This window comes from Mastomys coucha, chromosome X (genome assembly GCF_008632895.1).
Source record: "Mastomys coucha isolate ucsf_1 chromosome X, UCSF_Mcou_1, whole genome shotgun sequence".
Taxonomy (NCBI): domain Eukaryota; kingdom Metazoa; phylum Chordata; class Mammalia; order Rodentia; family Muridae; genus Mastomys; species Mastomys coucha.
The window spans coordinates 150,982,915-150,989,418 of record NC_045030.1 but is presented as its reverse complement, the minus strand read 5'-3'; the positions used below and the strand labels follow the sequence as shown (position 1 = coordinate 150,989,418).

General features: G+C 37.2%; 1 protein-coding gene and 2 pseudogenes across 1 annotated transcript in view; 2 read left to right on the top strand and 1 right to left on the bottom strand.

Moving 5' to 3' along the window:
- Positions 1-6,504, bottom strand: part of Smpx (small muscle protein X-linked) — a 133,229-nt gene that overhangs the window by 103,647 nt on the left and 23,078 nt on the right. The gene's annotated exons all lie outside the window — the stretch shown is intronic.
- On the top strand, positions 2,459-6,415 carry LOC116099300 (annotated as a pseudogene).
- Positions 6,390-6,495, top strand: LOC116095561 (annotated as a pseudogene).

The window sequence follows — 6,504 nt, the reverse complement described above, 5'->3', positions numbered from 1 at the left end:
ACAAAACAAAAAAACAAACAAAAACTTTAAAAACTAGGAACTGGGGATGTAGCTCAGTTAATAGAGCGCACTGCATAAACAGGGCCTGTTTCCCAGCTTGCCTGGAATCCTAGCACTCAGGAAGGAGGTGGAGGCATGAGGATTAAAAGTTCAACTTATCCTTGGATACATACTGTGTTTGAGGCTAGCCTGGGACACTCAAAATACTATATAAAAACAACCTTAAAAACAGATTCTTCACTCAGATATAGGGACCTTTTAAGTATATGTAAAACACCCTCAGTATAGAAAAAAACTTTACTGTGAAATTTAAATACAAATAAAATTATATCTGATAAAAATGTTTATTACTTGCTATATGTAAGTGTAAAATGTAAAGACTTGGTGTGAAAGATGAAAAATATTGATAATCTTTATGCTTATAGAATATTTTACAAATCCCAAATTAAATGCACAACATAGTACAATATTATAAAGTAATTTTGCTCAGTTATTTTTATTTTTAATATGACTAGTAGAAATTTAAAATGGACATACATTACTTACATTCCATTTTTACTGAACAGTAGTGCTGTAGAATAATGCTTCCATGTGGTCTAGGTAAAGAAATATTGCATGCTTTTACCTTTGGCAAGGTTAAGTGATTCTTTTTTATAGTTTTGTCTACTTAAAGACAAATATAAAATATAAAATGAAATATATATATCTGTTATTAAAATATATATAATATACCATATCAAATACTCAAGTATTCACAGGATATATACAAATATATCTGAGCACACACGTGTATATTTTACCTACATGCTAGCTGACTGAGAAATGAGATGTATGCGCAGTTGGGGAAGAGGTGTGGAATGTGAAACAGTCAGAGGGTAGACTGGGGGGGGGGATAAAATATGGAGTGTAAAAAAAAAATAAACTGGGCTGGCGAGATGGCTCAGCAGGTAAGAGCACTGACTGCTCTTCCGAAGGTCCTGAGTTTAAATTCCAACAATCACATGGAGGCTCACAACCATCCATAATAAGATCCGATGCCCTCTTCTGGTGAGTCTGAAGTCAGCTACAGTGTACTTATATATAATAATAAATAAACCTTTGGGCCTGAGTGAGTGGGGACTGAGCGAGAGGGGTTGACTGCAGTGAGCAGAGGTCCTAAAATTCAATTCCCAACAACCACATGAAGGCTCACAACCATCTGTACTGCTACAGTGCAGTCATATACATAAAATAAATAAATCTTTTTAAAAAATAAACCAATGGATACTGGATTTGCTACTGTTACTACTGTTAATGAAAATTTAAAAGCCAAATCAATCCTATCAGCAATGTGGAAAAGAATGAAGAACAGCCATAAAAGAAGCATTGAGTAGAAACTTAGGAAGTATCTTAAAACTTGGGCAAGAAATTCTTGGTAACAAACAATTTCATAACTTGTCCTGTTGACATATTCAGATGTAGCAAAGATTTTTAGTAACATTTTTCCTAGCCTATGTACTTATTTATTTTAAAAATTGTAAGATTTATCTATTTTTATTTTATTTGCATGGGTGTTTGGCATTCATATATGTCTGGGCATCATAAGGCATGCAATGCCCACAGAGGCCACAAGAGGTCATGAGATCTCCTGGAACTGGAGTTGCAGGTGGTTGTGAGCATGCCAGGCATCAAACTGCGGCCCTCTGGAAGAGCAGCCAGTGCTCTTAACTGCTGAACCATCTCTCCAGCTCCAGTTTTTTTCTTAAAATATACCCCACTTCTAAAACTATAATATTAAATAAAGTAATTTTTTAAACTAACTTTGTGTCTTAGTTAGGGTTTTACTGCTGTGAACAGACACCTTGACCAGGGCAACTCTTATAAAGACAATATATATTTAGGGCTGGCTTACAAGTTCAGAGGTTCAGTCCATTACCATCAAGGTGGGAGCAGAGCAGCATCTAGGTAGGCATGGTGCAGGAGGAGCTGAGAGTTCTACATCTCCATCTGAAGGCTGCTAGCAGAAGACTGACTTCCAGGCAGCTAGGATGAGGGTCTTAAATCCCATTCCCACAGTGACACACCTACTCCAACAGGGCCATACCTCCTAATAGTGCTAATCCCTGGGTCAAGCATATATATAAGCCATCACATTTTCTCTTTGATAACGATATTTCTGATTTTCAAAAAGTAAAGTAAATCAGGAAGTATGATTCTGAGAGAAATCCCAATGGTTGGTTAGCTCCCCCAGTGGTGATTTGCCTTTAAACCACATGTGTGATACTGTGTTATCTCACATATACATACAAGATGTTTTCCTGGACAATATGATGTATGAAAGGAGCATAAATAAATATTTCCTCTGGTTAAACATACTCTCATTTTTGGTTGAAATATAAATATATGTAATTAACAGGCCTGTGGTGACAGTGGGCTCGGGCTAGGATGAGTGTGCTGTGCAGGACCATGGAGTGATGCCATGGCCAGGATAGTGGTAGCTGTTGGACTGACCATTGATGCCATGAAATTTGCAGATCATTATATTTCACAAGCCATGAAGCATATGAAATAAGTAAAACAAGTTTTTCAAAGTCTACCAAAATCTGCCTTCAGTAGTGGGAAGTACAGAGCTGGTTTTGAACCCACAATGACAAAGCAGAATGCAGCATTAATACTTGGTGTGATCCCTACTGCCAATAAAGGGAAGATTAGATGTAATCATAGATGAATTATGTTCCTAAACCATCTAGACAATGGAGGAGCTCCTTATATAGCAGCAGAATCAATGTAGCTAAAGACCCACTATAAGGTCAAGCTAAAACAAACAAACAAACAAACAAAAAACCAAACCAAAACAACCTGAAGTAAATATATGTGACTCTTAAGCCCATCAGTCCATTATTAGTGTGCATTTTTGTAATAAAAGGCCTTAGAGTCAAAGAATCCCAGTTCAGTTTCCACTACCCACTTGGTAGGTAAGAATCATCTGTCACTCTACTCCAAGGGAATCCAGTACCCTCTTCTGGCTCCTGTGGGCAATAGGCATGAATGTGATGCACAGACATACATGCAGGCAAATGTCCATACACATAAAATAAATCTATCTATAAAATCATATCTATTATTTATCTATACTAAATATTAATAAAATACTTAGGCAGGTCACCGAAAAATGTGAGAGACTTACTAAAAAATTTTGTTTTATGTGACAATTTTAGAAGTAAAATATTTCCATTTTAGAATAAGTATCAAACAAAATCTGAAACATTTGAATACTTGTGTGTGTGTGTGTGTATGTGTGTGTGTGTGTGTGTGTGCATGTGCAGGTGCCAGTGGAGTCCTGAAGAAGGCTCTGGATTCTCTGGAGTTGCCATTACAGGCAGTTGTGAGCCATCTGTTGTGGGAACCAAACTTGGTTCCTCTGCTAGAGCAAGTGTGCCTAACCTTTGAGCTATCTCTCTAGCCCCAAAATGTGAAACTTCTTTTTAAAAAGTACCTAGAACGTATAGCCATGATTTTAAAAATAAAAGATCTAGTTCTTTAAAATGTAATTTTTAAAAATTCAAATTATGCTAAATGTAACTAACTATTTACTCAAAAAACTCTAGTGATCAATTGTACTGGTCATCTGCTTTGTATTTTTCTATCTCATTTAATCCTACCAATAATGCAATGAAGTGCACATCAGAACACCTTGTGACCTGAGGTCCTTATTCAAGAATGTTTGATTTCAAAGTCTAGTTCTATCCACTGTACCACAGAGTATCATCAACCATTAGTTAATGGCTTTTTTTTTCTGGTTGTAAATGTGATATAGGCTTTGTGTGTGTGTGTGTGTGTGTGTGTGTGTGTGTGTGTGTATTCTAGTTTATTGTATGTGCCACAAATATTTCCTTTTTTTGATGACATAAAACTGGGGGTACTTGCTTTGTGTTATGATGTATATTCCTAATACAGTCAACTCATTTCTTCGCAAGCATTAATCTTTGTCATTGTTTGCCTGAAAGCTTATCCAAAATCAAATCAAAAATTAACCTCCCACTGTAAATCAGGACAATAGAGATCATGAATAAGAGTCATCTAGCCTACTTGATTTGTCCCCAGTGAGGTTAAAAGAAAACCAAGGCCTAGCCATATGTTCTCTCTTTGGCACAGTTGTTCATTCATCTGGCAGATCCTATAAATCAAATGCTTATTTTAAAATTGTTGTTTTGAATTAGGGGGAAAATGACCCAGATTACCCTGAGGCCAAAATCAGCATGCCAAATCCAATTCCAAAGCTTTCAAATATAATGTGGAGATTTATTCAATATTCAGACAATTTTACTTTTCTGTCTCCCCCGTTTCCCATTTATTTTGAGCCACTCACAATAACACCAATATCAGAGCAGCACAATGTGGGAGTTAGAAGGGTGTGGAGAGGGAGGCAGGGATAGACTCTGTATCTACAATCATAGTGTCCTTGGTACCCTCCTGAACACTGTCTTTGTTCCAGGTTCTCAGTCTGACTGCACATTTGAACACATGGAATTTTTTTTTCTTTTTTGGTTTTTCGAGACAGGATTTCTCTGTATAGCCCTGGCTGTCCTGGAACTCACTCTGTAGACCAGGCTGGCCTCGAACTCAGAAATCCACCTGCCTCTGCCTCCCAAGTGCTGGAATTAAAGGCGCGTGCCACCACTGCCTGTCCGACAATTTTTATAAAATAGAAAATTCCTTTAAAATTTACCCAGAGCAGACATACCAGAATTTCAGCATAGGGTGTGAGTATAGTTGTTTTCCTCTTATTCATCTCAGGTAATTTTAATGTGAAGCTAAAGTCAAAAGCTACTTTAAGAGATCTGTTATTGAATTGTTTTGTTTCATTGTTTCCATGGCGTGACTGGTTTCTTTTGTGTCTTTCTGGCCTGCTTTATTTATTTTTCATAGCCGTTTCTAAATCTTAACTGTTCCATTCACATCTGTTCCTTCACACCTTGTTTTCTAATCAACATATGGGATGAGAATTGAAGTACAAGTCATTTCTTTGGGAGGCAATCCACTAGGGGAGTTGGCAAGTAATAAACATCAGGGAAAACAGCCAACCAGGAATGTTAGAGATGCTATTTTTCTCACGGTTCCAAGCAGATACCAGACCAAAAAAAAAAAAAAAAAAAAAAAAAAAAAAAAAAAAAAAAAAAAAAAAAAGGCATCAGAAAGGAGGAAGGGTTTATTTTTGGATCCCAATTTGTGAGATACAGTGCACCATGGTAGGGAAGGTGAGTTTCTGTCTGTGATTTTGGGAGGCTCCTTGTTCCTATCTCAGTGGGCAAGAAAGCTAAGAAAGGAGAATGGCCATGCTCAGCTGGCTGCCTCTCCTCTCCCCTTACATTCTTTCTGGGCCTTAAATGCATGTGCCACTCACTACTAGTGTAGGTCTTTTCCCCTTAGTTAATTCTCTGTAGAAAGGTCTCACAGGCACACCCAAAGGTATGCTTCATTAATGCCCAAGTATTTATTAACACAATCAGTTTGACAGTCAGAATTAACTATGATCTGTTCTCAAGGGAATCTGAATAAAGCAGCTGTGTCTTTGTCTTGTTATAGAGCTAAAATGGATAACTCACAGTGATCCTGTACAAGGGACATGGGAGACGAAATCTTTATCTACCAATTCTTGCTAGTCATTAGTTGGGGATTACTTCTAGGAGTCTTTAATTCTCTAATGCTTCTAGCCTGTAGTGTGCTCAGTCAGAGGGGACTTCTAGCAGCCTGAATTAGCCTTTAAGTAAAGAATTGCAAGCACAACCATACATTTAAGTAGTACACAGCAAAGCTAAGCTAGATCATACTCTTGATGCATCCATAGGTAAAAAAAGACTCAGATTTGGTCCATTTTCTTCTTTTGTATGTGCATCTACTCTGTTTCCCTTTAATCTTATACTTTTTCATTGTTTTATGATATGTGATAGCACATCATATTTTACCATTTGTTGCTATGATAAAATATCATCACCAAAAGAAACTTATGAAAGAAAGAGAGTATGTTAGTTTCTGGTTTCTGAAGGAGAGTCTAGCACGATAGGAGAAATACAGTACCCGGCATCCAGAGCAGGAAGGAGAGAGATCACAGTTTCAACCATAAGTCTGAAGCAGAGACAGAACTGGAAGAGGGACAAGGCTGTAAAGCCCCAAAGCCCACCCCTGGCGATGGATTTCCTCCAGCAACACTCCATCTCCTAAAGGTTCCATAATCTTCAAACAGACCACTATCAACTTGGACCAAGGGTTCAAATACTTGAACCTATAGGGGACATTGCTTGTTCAAACCACTGCACATACATTTCATCTTTTCTTACATCACCTCTTTCATATTTTGACATACTCCTTTGATATTGAAGCCCATTATTCCTTTTTTTAAATGTTTTCTTAGCTTTGCACAGTGGCAGTATCGTAGCCAATGAGCTTTATCCGAGGTGCGATTATTGCTAATTGAAAACTAAAATGTTTTCTTTTCTTTTCTTTTTTTTTTTAAGATTTATTTAT